This window comes from Sceloporus undulatus, chromosome 6 (assembly GCF_019175285.1).
Source record: "Sceloporus undulatus isolate JIND9_A2432 ecotype Alabama chromosome 6, SceUnd_v1.1, whole genome shotgun sequence".
NCBI lineage: Eukaryota > Metazoa > Chordata > Lepidosauria > Squamata > Phrynosomatidae > Sceloporus > Sceloporus undulatus.
The window spans coordinates 158,985,761-159,004,583 of record NC_056527.1 but is presented as its reverse complement, the minus strand read 5'-3'; the positions used below and the strand labels follow the sequence as shown (position 1 = coordinate 159,004,583).

The 18,823-nt window shown below is 41.7% G+C and overlaps 1 protein-coding gene across 9 annotated transcripts in view; it reads right to left on the bottom strand.

Moving 5' to 3' along the window:
• The window catches only part of SEMA6D (semaphorin 6D), a 343,265-nt gene that overhangs the window by 79,333 nt on the left and 245,109 nt on the right, over nt 1-18,823 (bottom strand). The gene's annotated exons all lie outside the window — the stretch shown is intronic.

The following is an 18,823-nucleotide window of genomic DNA, read 5'->3' as shown; positions in this document are numbered from 1 at the left end:
CCGGGAGGAGCTCGGCCCCCTCCTGACCCCGCTCCTGCCCTCGCCCTCCTCCACGCCCAAAGCAGCAGCCCTCCTCGGAGCCTGGACCCAAGCAGAAAGGACCTCCCTCCGCCGCTTTATGCCAGCCTTCTTCCCCGCATGATCCCCCTCCAGACAAACAATAGCTGCCAATGGACTCTTCGCCTCTACCTCTGCTTCCCTTTAGATACCCTCCTTCCATCCTCCTTTCATTCTTTTTCTTCCTTCCTTCCTTCCTAGAATCATAGAATCCTAGAGTTGGAAGAGACCCCAAGGGCCATCCAGTCCAACCCCATTCTGCCATGCAGGAAATCTCAATCAAAGCATCCCTGACAGATGGCCATCCAGCCTCTGCTTAAAGACCTCCAAAGAAGGAGACTTCACTACACCCCGAGGAAGTGTGTTCCACTGTCGAACAGCCCTTATTGTCAGGACGTTCCTCCTAATCTTGAGCTGGAATCTCTTTTCCTGGAGCTTGCATCCATTGGTCCAGGTCCTGTTCTCTGGAGTAGCAGAAAACAAGCTTGCTCCCTCCTCAAAGTAACATCCCTTCAAATATTTAAACAGGGCTATCATATCACCTCTTAACCTTCTCTTCTCCAGGCTAAACATCCCCAGCTCCCTAAGTCATTCCTCATAGGGCTTTATGGTTTCCAGACCCTTCACCATTTTAGTCGCCCTCCTTTGGACACATGGCTCCAGTTTCTCAACGTCCTTTTTGAATTGTGGTTCCCAGAACTGGACACAGTATTCCAGATGAGGCCTGACCAGAGCAGAATAGAGTGGCACTATTACTTCCCTTGATCTAGACACTATGCATTGGCCTTGTTAGCTGCTTCATCACACTGTCAACTCACATCCATCCTTGTCTTTCCCCTCTTCCCTCTTTTTCTCTCAGCCACAGCTTTCCTTCAAATACTGTCCTCCCCCTCCCTTTATTCTTTTTCTCATTGCCTCAGCTTTTCCTTCCTTCCTTCCTTCCTTCCTTCCTTCCTTCCTTTCTTCTTCTTAGGTTTCCATTCTATCCTTCGTTCTTCATTTTTTCTCTTTGCCTCAGCTTGTTCCTTCCTTCCTTCTTCTATACTTTACCTCATCTAGTTTCCTCCCTGCCTGCCTCATTTCATTCTTTTTCTTTCCCAGCTTCCCATTCTTTCCTTCCTTCATTTCTTCTCTTTGGCTCAGCTTTCCACACACTACACACATATTGAAAAACCACACAGGAGGCCAAAGAGCTCAATAAAGCTATCTCTCTGAGCACCAGATCTCCCCTTTCCCTTAAAGCTCGCTCATGCAAAATCCCTTACTGCGACGTTGAATGAAACCGCTTCTGTACACTATAATTTGGCAGGGCAACGAGAGTCCATTTCACAGACAACCTCTAGCGCATCACGCACTAAAAAGCCGGCTGGAAGGAGGGATTTGCAATGCCTTTGGTTGAGTCTTGGAGGCAAAAACCTCCATTTGAAAAGGGGAGCACTAGACAATTTATTTTAAAAAAATATTTTTAACTGAGGACTCAGTCTTGGAAATAAATGCCAAGAAACTGGTTATGATTTATTAATTTTTCTTTCATTGGCACTTGGAAAATGGGGGGAAATATTTCGCTGAGATTTTTATTAATAAAATAATAATTTTATTATTTGAGCTTTGGGGGGAAATCGGAATTTCATTTGAAGATGGTCTCACAGCAAAAGCATATTTTCTGTATGAAGTGGATGGCTGCAGTGCAGCTACTGCAACATCAAGAGTTGTTTCCACAGGCTTCAATAGAAGCACCGCTGCACCCAAAAGGTGTTGGTATGGTTTGCCACATTGATTCAGTATCTTTTCAAAGGACGTTATCAGACAAGGGAAATTGGAAATATAATCCAATGGCAATCCGAATGCAATCATGGGGTTTCACGTTATTGCATGATAGACTACCACACGCAATTTTGGGCAATGGGCAGTCAGTGCGAATACAATCACGGTGTTTCACGTTATTGCATGATAGACTACCACATGCAATTTCGGGCAATGGCGAGCTATTTTTGGGCAATGGGAAGTCAGTCCGAATGCAATCATGGGTTTTCACGTTATTGTGTGAGAGGTGATCACACACAATTTCAGGCAATGGCAAGCTATTTTGGGGCAATGAGAAGTCAGTGCAAACGCAATTCGAATTCACGTACATTAGCTGAACTAGCGAATGCACATGAATGCATTCTGGCCCCACTTTCTTTTCATTCGAAATTAAGAGAATTTCCTCCCGTGTGATAAAGTCCAAAGTAAACTGGGTCTATCCTTTCACAGACAGTCGGAGAAATAGTTGTGTCACAATCCTCCCAAAGTGTCACACAGAGAGAAAACCTCTTTTCTCCCCAATGGGTGTTTTGCTTTAAGAGTCTAGAGCTGATGTGGTGGGAAGGGTGTGTGAGAGTGTGTGTGTGTTTGTGTGAGAAGAGAGAGAGAAAGACTGAAAGCTTTGGCCCACAGTGCGGCCTCTTCAGCGGCTGCCAACAGAGTCTCCCAGCCATGGGAATAGGCCCTTTTTGGCAGGCAAGCCTTGGGATATTTCACTCTGATGTTTTTGGGTGGTGACAGACTGAAGACTACATCATGGCAGCCTTCTGTACAGCTGACATTCAACAGAGCCATTTTCTGACACCAGAAGCCTTTGCTTCTTTAGAAGTGTCCGAGCCGTTCTTCCCTTTTCTCTTTCCAAAGCAGCAACAACCCAAATGAGACAGGTATCAAAACGCTGGAAAAGCTGTCAAGAAACTGGACAATTTAGGAATCAAACTGAAATATGGAGGGCAAAGTCAATAAGTATCTTAATGACTCAAAAAGAAACAGCGAGGCTAGCCTTCGAGGATGGTTTAAGAAAGGACATTCTGAAGCAAATCCGAGATGGCACAGGCATGATAAAAACCCCTACACAGCACTAAATCCATGCCCAGGCAACAAACAAACACTTGGCAACTGTCTGGTGGTAAGCAACAGATGGACTGCTGCATGTCCCCAACATTTCACAGGTGAAAACCAGGATGCATGGCCAAGTGACACCACAATATGATCAAGATTGCAAAAGTTATTAGTGAGGACAGACCTGCAAGCTTGGAAAGGCTGCAGCTGTTTGTTTTTGCCAGACCTCCAGGGGAAGGATAAGATTCTGCCCTCTCCTTTCCTTTCCCACCACTAATTTTTTTGCACTTTGTAATCCATTTGCAGCAACTGAAGTAAGCTAAGGACAATGGAGGAGAATGAGAGGAGAGGAGGGAAACAGGGATATTTTAAAAGATATTGAAAAAGTGCATTGACAGGACTAACTAGGACTGTTTTTGCCAAAGCAGGACAGTTGGAGGGTCTAACTACTATGCAAGGGTGGCCAGCTCTGAGGAGTTCAGGGCTGCATTGGCATCCAACAAGCCTTTGGAGGGCCATAACCTTGCCTTATCCTCTGCACAAGACAACCCTCTTGGATACTGGGAGAAAGGTTGGGGGGGACATAAAATGATCCCGTGGACTGCATGCAGCTGCAGGCTATACTTTCTCCACCTCAGTCTATTCATTTAGACTTTTTATACCCAGTCTGTTCATATAGGGATTCCTTGGCAGACTCCCACCCAAGTAATAACCAGGTCTGACCCTGGTTAGCTTCCAAGATCAGCTGGGATCTGGTGCCTTCAGGGTATTTCAAGCCTTATGTGTTTACTTTTACTTATCATCAACAACTGACTTAATAGGCATACTCTGGTTGGGACTAGCAAGTGGAGTTAGGCCAGTATAACCAGTGTCTTTTCTTGGACAGAATTTCTTTAAGCTTCAGAAGCAATTGCAAGCACTAGTTCCTGAACATCTTTGGGAATGTATATAGAGGCACAAGTTCAGCTCAGCAACTGCTTGTAACACAAATGTATGCAGGCCCCTATTGACATGATAAACCATCAGGAACATGTGGAGGAAAGCTCCTTAAATCCTCCCAGACATAATAGGCCGGCATTGTGTCAATAGCAAGGAGATTAAAGGGGATATTGTCAAGCTATTAAGCCTTATCTTTGAATTATCCTGGAAGTTGTTCCTCATTGTAACTCTTAACCTCCCTATTCTAACAAACTTTTAGGAACAAATATTTTAGTAGAATTAGAAGAAACAGGATATTAAATGGTTGCTTATCTCAGAAAGGCTTAACAATAGGCTCTCTCTCACACACATTAGTGAGAAAAGTTGATTCTGCCTCTTTTTAATTTGGCAGCTAGGACCTAATAAAAGCAGGGTGGGAGAAGAAGCTGCAGACAGCCAGGCTACAGAATTGAATCTGTAGCCTGGGGCACTGGATTCTTTTTGTGCATTAAGAGCACTGGATTCTTTTTGTGCATTAAAAGAATGCACAAGATGATTCTGTGGTGGATCCTGGGAATGGAGGGTTGCCTATGTGTATTACAGCTTTGGATCATGCACCTTATGTGAAAACGAATGCCATCAAAAGGTAGGGTTGCCAAGTGTCCTTTACTCAGTCTGGCAACCCTAGTTAATATAAGTGAAATAAGTTTATTTGAGGTTGGAAAGCTTTTCCTTTTATACAGACATATTTTGGTCTATGAGTGTCATGCAATTTATGAATGCGGACAATACATTCATTTTACAGAGAAACACATAGATAAAGTAACTGAAATCAATCCCTTCCATTTGGTATTTAGGTAGAACACAAACCTCTTAAGAATACTGCCTCCTTGTCAATCCAATATGTCATGAATTTTGACTGTCCCTTATTGCTGCTTGGAAAACCTGGCAACTGTCAACAGAGTTATTTTTTACACAGTGGATGCAGTCTTAGCCTCAAGGGAAGGCAATGGCAAATCTCCTCTTAATAAATCTTTCAAAAATGAAAACCATGTTAGGTTCACCTTAGGGTTGCCGTAAATCAGAAGCTACTTGAAGGCACACAACAACAAGCAGAGGAAGACAAGAGGTATTTGGCTTGTCATCTGGGAGATACTTGTCCCCTGGCCCCCATACAGTTGCCCACCTAGTTGTCTAGAACTTTTGGTGTGATGGAATTAATAATAATAATAATAAAATTTTATTTATATCCCGCCCTTCCCAAGATCAGGGCAGCTTAAAAAATTGGTATTTTTTTAGTTCCCCTAGAAATAATTTTTAAAAATATCTTAAAACAAGAAATCTTCACTTAAACATTCAGTGGGGCTTTATCATTGCTGTATGCTTAACAGTTGGAGGTCATCATACATGTGTCCACCATTAACAAGAAAGTAGAACAGGATAACATGGAGGCATACAGAGAGGCAGAGCAACTCTTCAGGATGTACATTACTCCAAATTCTATCACAAGACATTTTGCTGCCTAAGGCAGAATAGGAATTGCCATCCTACATGTGTCCAAATTAAGACGAATAGTACCTTATTTTGATTCTTTATTTTGGCACTTGAGAAAGTGAGTCCTAGAAGCACCTCTCTCAGCCCAATAATTGTTGGAATAATTGGTATTTATATTAAGCAAAGTGCAGTATGCCCCAGTGCAACCTGAGCTTCTGGTATAATACAAGATAGAAATATGCAAGATGCTTTGGTAAGGTACTAAGCACTTTACTCTGTCACTCCTGCTATTCCTATCTTCACACTCAGCCTACTTTGTCTCACAAGCAATAGAGACATGATGCATCCCAGTGACCAGGGCTTGACATCTGTTAGCTACCTGAGATGCTGAGTCAGTTTTGACAGAATAAACAGCACTGAGGCCTGATGAATCAGCAGACCTAGCATTTCTTGTAGCTGATTTGTACAGTCAGGTAGTGGCCTACAGGCAAAGACAGAAGGGCTTTGGAACTTGTATGCAAACTCTGAACAAACAGAGGTTTAAGCGTAAGATTGACAGAGTATGGCTCATGTAATTTTAATCACTAACAGATACTGTATCAGGGAGACACACTGTGAAGTTCTTTCAAGCAAAACATTGGCACTGCTCTTCACCACCCCCAACCCCCATATCTCCAAACCTACCCTTTTTGCTGCTGCAGTGCACTTTCCCAGTATGAGCATTTACTGGCTGATGGAGAACAGGAGGTTGCAGAGAAGCATCCAGCTCTGTTCCTGTAGATGGATGCACAGAAATAACTTGGCTCATCTTCAATGTTGCAGTCTAGCTAGGAGTACAAAGCTGGATGTTTCTCCATGTCCTTTCTTGCTCTCCACCAGCCAATAAACAGCTGTATTGGTGGGCCGCTGGTGTGTTGGATGGAGAGAGAGGAGGCATGCCACAGTGCTGTGCTGGCAAACCTATGCACACATGCCCTCTCTGGTCCATGAAGCCATTTCTCAGGGCATGAGGAGAGACAGGAGAGTGGGGAAAGAGGAGGAAGAGGCACATCTACTGCTATTGGGGGCTTCAGAATAGACTCTGGAGCCAAACATCCAAGGTCCAGCTCAGAAAAATAAACATACCCCCCCCCCCCCCCCCCCCACACACACACTAGAATTTGGAAAAGTTCCCCAACCAGCATGACCACTGGGATTCTGGAAGTTGTAGCCCCCAAAAGTAACATTCCCAAGCTCTGACTCAAAGACAGTAGGGCTGGGCTATTATATTTTGAGATAGGTCCACATACACATTACCATATACTGTGTCCTGTTCTGAGCACCACAATTCAAAAAGGATGTTGAGAAACTGGAGCCATGTGTCCAAAGGAGGGTGACTAAAATGGTGAAGGGAATGGAAACCATGCCCTATGAGGAATGACTTAGGGAGCTGGGGATGTTTAGCCTGGAGAAGAGAATGTTAAGAGGTGATATGATAGCCCTGTTTAAATGCTTGAAGGGATGTCATATTGAGGCGGGAGCAAGCTTGTTTTCTGCTGCTCCAGAGAACAGGAACCGGAGCAATGGATGCAAGCTCCAGGAAAAGAGATTCCAGCACAACATTAGGAGGAACTTTCTGCCAGTAAGGGCTGTTCGACAGTGGAACACACTCCCTCAGAGTGTAGTAGAGGTCTCTAAACTGAGGCTGGATGCCCATTGGTCAGGGATGGTTTGATTGAGAGTTCCTGCATGGCAGGTGGTTGGACTGGATGGCCCTTGTGGTCTCTTCCAACTCTAGGATTCTATATTTCTATGAAAGGGCAGGTGATAAAACCATCAAGTCTAAATAATAATAATAATAATAATAATAATAATAATAATAATAGTCAGGGCTAGTTGTAGGATGCATATAACCCTTGTTGAAACAACTTCTCTGACTGCTGGTCTGTTTCCGGGCACAATTCAAAATGCTGATTAGGTCCATAATATCTGAAAGTCCTATATGACGTTGCTAGTCTTAGAATCTTTGAGGAAGGGCTTTCTCTATGTCCCACCAAACATTCAGCCTTGTCTGGTGAGGACATGAGGGAGAGTCTTCTCAGTGGCTGCTCCCAGGCTATGGACTCTTCTACAGGAGAGTCAGTTGCCCCCATCTCTGCTCCCTGTTCACCAGCAGGCAGCGACCTTCTTATTTAAACAGCTTTAAATAGTTGGGCAGAAGGATATGACATGGGTGTGCTGTTTTTCTAATATGTAATACTGTATATGCTTAATACGTTTTGGTTGAAATGAAGGTTTTAATTAGATTGATTTTTAACGCTTTTTAAAATGAATCTGAACACATACTGAACATATATATTAGCTACTTTGTTAGCTGCTTTGGGTCTCATATTGGGAGAAAAGTTGAATATAAATAAAATAAAACCGATCAATAAATATTCTAATTGCTATTGACTAGCAATTGAACACAAACAAATACAGGAATGCCCTGAGATTAATCACTGTAATATTAAAATGTTAGCTGTATTTATAATTTTAAAGATGTTACAATTGGTCATAATAACACTGCTCATTATTTATTCATTAATAGGGATAATTTCTAATATAAAGCTACCTCCTCGCTATTCATATTACACAGATTATCAATTCAGAAATGGAAATCATATAACCAAAAATATACTTTGGGGGGTTTCCAGTAAAGATGCAGGACTCAATCTTATGACATTGAAAGTATCAAGAGTCTTCAGTTCTTTTTGTTTTGATTGCTCCTGCATATCCATGGCATTGTACTCAGCCATCCCTTGAAATATGCCTAGTTTCCCTTCCTCCCTTGTATTCTTCTCCCTTCCACTGATCATGTGTCACATCAAATATCATGCAACATTTCAAAAATTGTTTTTCACAAGGCCTGTTCAGTTTGGATGATACACAGCCCAAACCCTAGTCCTGCTATGGGCAGTCCAGATGATGTCTGGTATGTCCTACGCTTTAAAAACATACCTGTTGCTCCAAATATTCCAGGAGATCTGAAGCCCTCTGTTTCCATGCTACTATGGCTGTCTGCACATATTCACTTCAGGAGGGTCACTCAATCTGAGGTCAGAATGAGGTACCCAGACATGTGACCATCAGGATGCCCATACAGATAGCCACCACACTGCAGAAATAGAGCCAAAGATAACGGAGGCAGAACAGGGCAGCTCTGGGGCCAGGATACTTTAGGCTGCCAACGAAATATCCTGGCTAGTATAGACAAGGCCATAGTCAACATGCTAAACTGCTTTAGCAATATTATGATAGTTAAGCATTAGAATCATTTTGTTTTAGTTCTGACATTTTCCCTTGCTTGATCTCAGTTGACTCTGTCTCAGCAACTGTGTCTACTTGGTAGCCATGTTTACTGGGTCCAAGGAGTTTATCAGACAAGGGAAATTGGAAGTATAATCCAATGGCAATCTGAATGCAATCATGGGGTTTCATGTTATTGCGTGATAAACTACCACACGCAATTTCGGGCAATGGGAAGTCAGTCCGAATGCAATCATGGGGTTTCACATTATTGTGTGATAAACCACCACACACAAATTCAGGCAATGGCAAGCTATTTTTGGGCAATGGGAAGGCAGTTCGAATGCAATTCGCATTCACATAAATTCACTGAACTAGCGAATTCACGTAAATGCGTTCTGGCCCCACTTTCTTTTCATTGGAAATTAAGAGAAATTCCTCAGGTGTGATAAAGTCCCAACACAGTGGTTACACACAAGGCAAGTAACTGACACATTTCATTTTGGAAAGTACAGTGGTCCAGGACTGAGAAATATTTCTGGGTGACAAATATGTCATAAGGATCTCCAAAATAAGACTAATTTGCACAGGAACAAAACCTGGAATTTCATGAAAATTTCCCCACTTCTGGAACTGGCCACAGAATACGATTTGGTCTAAAATAAAGCCATTATTCAAATACTATTAGTATTTGAAAGCTGATGCCTCTTTGCCATTTATAACACCATTAGCTTTCTTTGCCAAAAATAAAAGTTTCTTTGACTTTTGGGTCTTCAGTAAAAGTTCCCCCTTTTTCCTCTCACTTTTTTCCTCCCATAAAATGCAAGCTGGTGTTCCAATGGATTTCAGTGCTGTTGAAATCTTTTCACAGTGTTTTCTCCCCAAGTCTACACAATTCAAATGTAAATTGGCATGTTACTAATTACTCTGTAGGTTTAATACTTGTTTATCACACTAACGCCTTTGGAGTCACACTTGCAAAATGCACAGGAATAGCCTTGCTATGAACCATGGTAATTATACCAATGAAATAAGATATAATAATTAAGGCTGCATATAATTAGGCCTAAAATTATCATTTAAACTGGTACTTAGGGACTAATTTACAATCCACTAGCAAAGTTATTGGTAAATATCAATCCTTATCTGATAATATTAATTTAGTGTGAATTGGAAAAAGTTGGTCAGTCCACAGGTTGAACATGAGTCAACAGTGTGATATGGCAGTTAACAAGGCCAATGAGATTGTAGGCTGCATCAATACAAGTATAGTGTCTAGATCAAGGGGAGTAATAGTTCCACTCTATTCTTCTCTAGTCAGGCCCCACCTGGAATATTGTGTCCAGTTCTGGGCACCACAATTTTAAAAGGGTGCTGAGAAACTGGAGCATGTCCAAAGGACGGTGACCAAAATGATGAAGGGTCTGGAATCCATGTCCTATGAAGAACGACTTAAGGAGCTGGGGATGTTTAGCCTGAAGAAGAGAAGGTTAAGGGGTGATATGGTAGCCCTGTTTAAATACTTGAAGGGGTGTCATATTGAGGAGGGAGCAAGCTTGTTTTCTGCTGCTCCAGAGACTAGGACCCGGAGCAATGGATGCAAACTACAGGAAAAGAGATTCCACCTCAACATTAGGTGGAACTTCCTGATAGTAAGGGCTGTTGGACAGTGGTACAAACTCCTTCAGAGTGTAGTGGAGTCTCCATCCTAAGAGGTCTTTAAACAAAGTCTGGATGGTCATCTGTCAGGGATGCTTTGATTTAGATTTCCTGCATAGCAGGGGGTTGGGCTGGATGGCCCTTGCGGTCTCTTCCAACGCTATGATTCTATTATTCTAATTCCCTGCCTTTCCATGGGATCATCTCCTGCCAGGTCACATCAGTCTCAACAGTTGGGCCAGACCTGGATTCTATCAACTCTTCACAAAAGACCCCTTTTCAATCTACTGTCTGGAAAAAATGGGGTTTTTTTTGCCTTTGATTCACTTTATCACGACAAGAATCGATTACATTGCGACAGGAACCGGTTTCAAATGGGAACGAGGGTCATTTACACCAATCGGCAATTTGCTCTATTTCATAGTGAGAATGTGCCCTTTGTCAAACTGATCTGGCCCTACTCCACTTCCCTTGTTTCACCTTCTCTCCTGTGTTAATGTCATAGTCATTCTCTTACTTATTGCCAATTATACCCAATTCCCTGTGCAAGCAATAAGCCTGATCTTTAATCAACTCAAGGGACTTGATTCAAACTTCCTGTTCATTGCTCCTAATCCTTGCCGCTATGGGAGAATGCAAATGCAAGTAGATGTTGGGCTGTATCTGTTGCTATATTTTGGGACAGGTGTTACTATTTAAGGTACCCATTTCCATTCCTTGAACCCTGGATCTACAAAAGCATACAGTCCTTCCCCTGCCAGCCAGTACTACCATCCATCCTATCTGGTACTTTCAGGGTAATTACACCCTGAAAATAGGTATAAGACCAGGGGTTGTCAGGGTAAACAGCCAGTATTATGTGCAAACACCCTGCTAAAACGAATGTAACAAGTGCTTCACTTTTTTTGGTCCTACGAGAAATGCACTTGGAAAGATGCTTCTGGAAAAAAAAAGAAATGATGACATTGTGATGTTATAGGCAATCTACTCAGACATAATGTGTTAGTCTAGATCCATATTCAAAAATATATTGTAGCACCTTTGTGACTGAGAGAAAGAAGATTGTAGTATCAAGCTTTTGTAGACTAAAGGCTTGTCTATACAGGTGAAAAATGCCATACTTATCCTGAAACTGATGCTGGCAGTTGTGATGATCTGTAGTTACTTCCAGGGAGGATCCATGTTTTTCTCTCCCTAACTTGACTTTGCTCTGAACTAAGCAAAGTCAGGGAAAATCCCAATATTTCCTGGAAAACCTGGAGTGACCTTGGCTTCTTTTGGTGTGTGGGCAGCTGGACTGGGTACATTTCAGCCTGATCTAGTTGTCTACATGCCAAGCAATAGCAATGGCAATAGCAATGGCACTTACATTTCTATACCATTTTATAGTGTTGAGCACTCTCTAAGCGGTTTACAGTGTGTTAGCCAATTGCCCCCAACAAGCTAGGTACCCATTTTGCCAACCTACAAAAAGATGGAAGGCTGAGTCAACCTGGAGCTCTGCAGGATCAAACTCATGTTTTGGCTGCAGTACCAGCATTTAAAAACTGTGCCACCAGGGCTCTTGAACCCCAAGAGTTCATCCATCTCTTTTCTATGTACTGGATAGCACAGGGAAGGGGGATGACCTGTTTTTGGAGCTGCCACTGCTGCTTTCTCATAGGCTTTATTCCAAGTAAAGCCTTCCTGACATGCCAACACGTCTGCTAGGAAATAAACAGGTGCCCAGACTCTTTCTTGATCACATGCCTGGGTGGCCATTTCTATACTCAGCAGGATTGGCAGCACACTGAGTAGGCTTACATGGAGCTCCTGCCTGCAAAGAAGTGGTGGCAACTCCAAACACAGGGACAGGCCAGCGAAGTTGTTCCAGCTGGCCCATGTGCACAACAACACACAGTCATGCCAGATTTAGCCCAGTGCATGTGGTCACCATTGTGATCAGTCTGCAGCTGGTCTGGGGCATAATGCTCCATCTTGACTCTGGATTAACTGGCCAGTGTAGACACACTCTGCGTTTACTTAATCAGATACATCTGGTGAAGTAGACTCACTTTGTGAAAGCTTAGGTTGCATCCACACTGCAGAAATAATTCAGTTTGATACCACTTTAACTGCCATGGCTCAATGCTATAGAATTCTGGGAATGGTAGTTTGCTATGGCACCAGAGCAAAAAAGCTCTGTTTCGTTTCACGTGTGCATATTTTGAGCTTTGAAGCCAGTTTGCTAAAACATGTCAACTGCTCTTTTTTTCTGTGAGCCTTTCTGTTTCCATGTTATTTCTGCCTCTGATACCAAATTTTCTCTTAGGTAGGTAATGCCCAGGAACACAAGTACTTCATTAAATAAAATATAACTGTATACTTGCAGAGACTTTCCAAGAAATACTTGATACCAGCTTACCCATTCCAGTATCAGAGAGATGGCACAAATGCCACAGTTATTGGCAAAAATCTATTGCTGTATCTTTAAGATGATGGGCATGGTACTTGTACTTTCTATAAATCAAAAGATGGGGAGAAAGCCTAGGAAAACAAGAGATAGGAGGACATGTCATTTTACAAATGATAGTCTGACAGGAGGAAGCACTTAAAAAACAACAAAAACTCATATCAAAAGCTAGGAAACACAGCAACTGAGAGGAGTAAATAGAACATAAAAACTACCTTATATTGAGTTAAGCCACGGATCCATCCAGCTCAATATTCTCTATAATGACAACTGCATCTTACCAGGTTTTTAATTAAACGATTAACATTTTTAGACTGCTGTTGAGAGTGGATGGCTCCCAAGGCAGTATCTGAAATAAACGAAAAAGTGCAATATAGAGCAAAACAATATTTTTGTTGCTGTTTGCTTTCAAGTCAACTTTGTCTTATGGCAAGTGAGAGTCAAAGACAGTCTGCTGTAGTGGTTTGAGGGCTGGACTAGGACTCAAGGAAACCAAGGTTCAAATCCCTGCTCAGTCAAAGAAACCATTGGGTGATCCTGGGCAAGTCACACTCTCTCAGGCTCAGAGGAAGGTAATAGCAAACCACCTCTAAATCAATTTTGCCAAGAAAGGCTTAGAAGAGGGTTACCATAAGTTGGAGCTGAGCGGAAGGCCTGTAACAACAGCAACAAATGCATGAGAGACCACAGAGAGCCCTGGTCATCAACAATCCTGCTCAGATCTTGCAAACTCAGTGCCATGGCTTTCTTGATTGAGCCTATCCATCTGTAATGTGGCCTTCCTCTTTTCCTATGGCCTTCCATATTTCCCAGCATTAACATTTTTTTCCAATGAGTCATGTCATCTTATGGTATGTCCAAATAAAGAAAGCCTGAATGACAGTGATTATGACTAAAATCACTTTTCCAAACCAACGTCTTTCCCAACCCCACCTGGAGGGTGAACCTGAAGCCATGTGGTTGCTAAACATATGCTATATCATTGACTGACAACCCTTCCCCTGGTCTTAGCATTTTAAACAATCGTGTAATAAAGCTTTACCGGTTATTCCTTTTAAAAAAGAAAGAAAGAAAGAAAATAATGTACAAAAATAGAGACAACAGGAAAAGCATTGGATACACTTTGAAACCCTGTGCCTAATTGTATTTAACTATTTTGGAAATCAAATCTTTTCAGCTCAGCATGAGCATTTCTGCCACAGCGCCATGAAAAATGTGATGGCGATAAAGATTATGTAACCCACCCTCAATGCCAGTAAACAGAGGCACCGTATAAAGGGACAAGTGTGAGGGGGATGTATAGACCCCATCCAGTGTCTGGCAGAGAAAGGACTCCCTCGTTCTGAGAGGGAAGGGTTCCAGCTGCACAATCTCAGTACAAGAATTGTCCGTAACACACTGGAACAAAGAGAGGCCAAAGCCCAGCTGTGGTGAATTAGCTCATTCTCTCCGCACTTGATCCTAAACTCATTTAAATCAGTGGCAAAGCCCATTAATTTTAAAACACATCAGATCCAATAAACTAGGAAGGTGGGGGACATTACAGCTAAGAAAGTCATCTATATACTCAACACAACTTGGGAGAAGAAAGAAGAATGTTTGTTTTATATTAAATGAAGGAAGGTTTACTGTAAGGACAAAGCTACATCTTTGAGTTCTCTTGGTGGTACTCATTGTCCAAAAATTTTTTTTGACATATTGCCTTAATAAAAAACAAGTACAGACACCCATAACTCCCCAAACAAATGGTTTGCCTCAGCTGATTCATCCTCTCTTAGCTCTTAATTCCCAAATAGGAGCACATGCTAGCAACATCCAGTTCCTATGGAATACAATTGTTGTTGCACCCAGTAACATGTTGCTTGTTGCACCAAGCAACATGAAGCCACTACACACATGCTTAGTTTTGAACCTGGTTTCCACCATCTTGTAGGAAATTTCAAAGTTTGGAAGTATTTCATTAAAAATACCCCTAATTAATTTATTGTGTTAAACAATGGCTTTAAAAGTCACTTTTAATTGTTATGACAAGGATGCCAACAAGGTCATAATGATTACATGAGTTGCATTGCTTTAATGTGAGGTGTACATTTTAGGGGGAGGGTAGGCCATTTGGGGCCATTTCTAGCAATAGGAATTGTTTAATTTAACATTCATACATGACAGATCTAAATACCCTAAAAGCACCAGATCTTGTCTGATCTTGGAAGCTAAGGAAGATCAGCACTGGTTAGTACTTGGATGGGAGATTGCCAACAAAAACCAGGGGCTGTAGGCTATATTACAGCTTCAATGAAACAATTAACATTAATGAACTCATTTGTGGTTTAACATTAATATGAACACATCAGCATTAACACCAATGGTTCAAAGCTCTGGGATATCTCAAACACTCCAGTGTATGCATATTCTTACATGTACTGAATGCTGCCAAGTCTATTTCAGCACAAGTGTGCACCCAGGAAAAATTGAACCAAGGGATGCTTGGCATGGCATCAGTTTAAAAGGAATAATAATAATAATAATAATAATAATAATAATAATAATAATAATAATAATAATAATAATAATAGGGTGACCAAGATGGAGTGTGAGAGTTGCTATGGTATTTGATTTCCTTTTGTTAGAGTTGCATCTTCAGATACTGTACACAGCTTGCATTTCTTGAGTTATCCAAGCATAATTTCTTGTACTCTGGCCAACTCAAGATCCTTCCAGGCAGGTCAGCCACTATGATGGAAATCAGGAGGCTGGCACACTGCAGAAGCTTTGTATTAACAGTCTGCTAGAACACTGGTTAATGAAGCAGATAAGAAATACAAGAAATGATGTGCTGAACTAGTGTTGTGAGGGTTAAGGCTGATGGTTTGGCCAATCAGTTTGGAGTATTCCTGGTGTATTTTGGGCTGAGTGCTCTCGCTGGGTACATGGTCTAAGAGGGCAGAGCTTCTGCAGAGAGCAATGAATTACCTGGGGGTGGTTCCACTTAAACATTAGGAGGAACTTCCTGGCAGAAGAGCTGTTAGTGGAACATATTCCCTTGGAGAATGGTGGAGTCTCTTTCTTTGGAGGTCTTGAAACAGAGGCTGGATGGCCATCTGTCAGGGGGTGCTTTGATTGTGAGTTCTTACATGGCAGATGGTTGGACTGGATGGCCCTTGGGTCTCTTTGAATCCTCTGATTCTATGAGAGCCACAATGGAGGGCATAGGATGGGCTCTGCTCATTTTGTGTTTACTTTACCTGCTTTAAGAATGCCTGAAGAGGGTTAGTAACCTAAGTACTATAAAACTATTACAAAAGTTAGTTAGAAACCTAGTGTTAATGTCCTATGAGGAGAGGCTTAGGGATCTGATTTTGTTTAGCCTGGTGAAGAATCATAGAATCATAGAGTTGGATGAGATCATAAGGGCCATCCAGTCCAACCCCATTCTGCCATGCAGGAACTCTCAATCAAAGCATCCCTGACAGATGGCCATCCAGCCTGTTTAAAGACTTCCAAGGAAGTCTGTTCCACTGTAAAACAATGCTTACTGTCAGGAAGTTCCTCCTAATGTTGAGGTGGAATCTCTTTTCTTGTAGCTTGAATTGGATGGCCCTCTATCAACTCCATGATTTTATGAATGCGTACTGTGACCTGTGGTTAGTAGAACAGGTTGCATTACTCACTGTATATAAACACTATGAGGTACATTTATCTGTAGATTAGTATCGCATTACTAAGGCTAGATTATTCATAGTCCAACATGAATCAGCTTGACTCAAAAACTCAGATTTCAAGTCCTGAACAAAAGCTACTTGAGGGATGAGTGAAGTTTTGTTTTCTATGGTTTTGCAAATGTCTGAAAAGAGCAGATCTAGTTGGAAAAGTAACATGTCCACGAATGAATGAAAAGTCAAAATGTACCAGATACTATATTAAAAACATCAGTCAATAGTTTAGGTTCTTACTGAATGGCTTCCAAGAATTTGCTCTAGAGACTGAAGCTGCAGCAGTGTTTATACTGCATACATCCTCAGCGCTGTGGTGTGCAGCTTTCTTTCAAGCCTATGCTTGTTCTAAGGTTTTAAGCTAATTGAATTTTTTTTAGCTTTGCTTTAGTTTATCAATTTTATTAATTTTTAAATTAATTTTAAGAAAACTTTAAGAATGGTCAAATTTCAAGGAGGTATTTCTGAAATGTTTTCACCAAGGCGGCATGGACTGTGCGCAAAAGAACCCTAAACCTCTATTGAACAGACTTCACACTGACCATTTCCACCTGGTACAACACAAAGAGCAGTCAGCATCTGTCTGAACAGAGCAATTTGATTTTCCTAAGCAAAGACAGAGCAAAGCTGCTGTTGTTTTTTGTTTTCATTTGCAAAAACCTATTCCATAGGCAAAAACATATTTTTCAGGCACTTCAGACTTCAGTTAAGACAAGTATGATGTTGATGAATGTGAAGGTGTTTCTGTAATGCGGTTGGGTTGTCAATGGTTCTTAAAATAAAACGTGTTGCGGTAATAACAAAACAAGACTCATGTGAGAGTCGCTGGACTCTGTGTAATATCTGGCAAATGGTTATGTGTAATACTATCAAGGATGAGAGAAACATAAACCTTTTGGCAACATTCATTTCAATAAAATAATGTCGTCAGTGCTCTCTCATTGCATTCTGAATTGAGTAGCTATAAACATTTGGTGAAATTCTGTAAACCACTCTCAGATAAAGATGATGAAATGTATTTACCTGACCTCATGTAATGCATTACATAGCCAAGAATACATGTCTAATCTATGATGACATATCAGTTTTTGCCGTTGGCAATACTCAGTGATTTTTCCACATAGAACGACGGCCACTTTTCCATCAATAAGAAAGTTTATCCTCCAGAATTTGATTTCTTGGGACACTGGTAGATCCTCTCTAATTAGATATCAATGTGGCTGGCTTCAATGGAAATGACAGTTTGTCTGGAAGATTATTCCTGGTTGTTGGGTTTGTGTTTGTTTCATTAGGGTATGACTTTGTTTCTTCTTCATGCTGTACCAATATCCTGAAGAACGCTGCCACAAAATAATTGTTTAGGAAATTGTTGTTAGGAATGTTTGACAAACTAGTTATAATGTTGCTCGCAATTCCCTTCCGCAATGATTAAGCCATAACTATGTCACATTGAGGCTGTGCAGACTGCCCCTAAGGGGTGGCCTGTAGCTGCCTCCAGCTGCGCCGGATCAGGGCTGTGGCAACTGCACACTGCAGCCCTGATCTGGCCTTGCCAGGGTGAAAAAAGGAGCTCAAAAAGCAGCTCCTTTTTGTGCCCTGGAAAGGGTGCAATAGTTGTGCCGCTACGGCTTTAGGCGCTGCACTGTGTGCACACAGCGTCAGAGGAGCATTGTGACACCATGTGGAGAGGAGCGTGGTGTCACACTGTCCTGAAGGCAGAGTTAGGGCATGCGTCATGTGGATGCCATGCTCCAACTCTGTCCCTAGGCTGGCCTTAATGGCTGGTGTGCACAGCCTCATTGTAACTTAACAGCTGCTTTTGTGGTGTAATTCTACCCTTTCAATTTATTTCAAACCCCAAACTTTTCTGCTGTCCGAGGACAGTAATAGCAGCAGCAGCTCAGAAATGACAAGAAAAGAGGTTACACACAAACAGTAAAAGAACTGAAAAAAAACCCAAACTGTAGTACTGTTCGGCATGGAACTGACTGCCTTGGAAGGGGGTGGACTTTAGAGTCCTTTAAACAGAGGCTGGATATATATCTTTCAGATATGCCTTAGTTGTGTATTCCTGTATGGCAGGGGGTTGGACTAAATGGCTCTTGTGTTCCCTTCCAACATTAAGATTCTATAATTCATCCTTCAATTTGTTATTGCCATTATGATTTGGACCATCAGTGATTTGGATTCTGTCCAAAAATCTAGGAATCAGTGAGGTATTTGTTGGTAGTATTGCTACCAAGTAGAATTGCTTTGGATTTGCTTCTCAAGTACCTAACAGTATTGGAACCACAGTTGCATTCTTTTCCAGAGGCAATGACTCTTGGTTTGTAGGTCTCAATATTTCATCATCTTTTCTCTGCTTTTCCCTTCAATTATGCTATTGCTTTCCTGTTGTTGT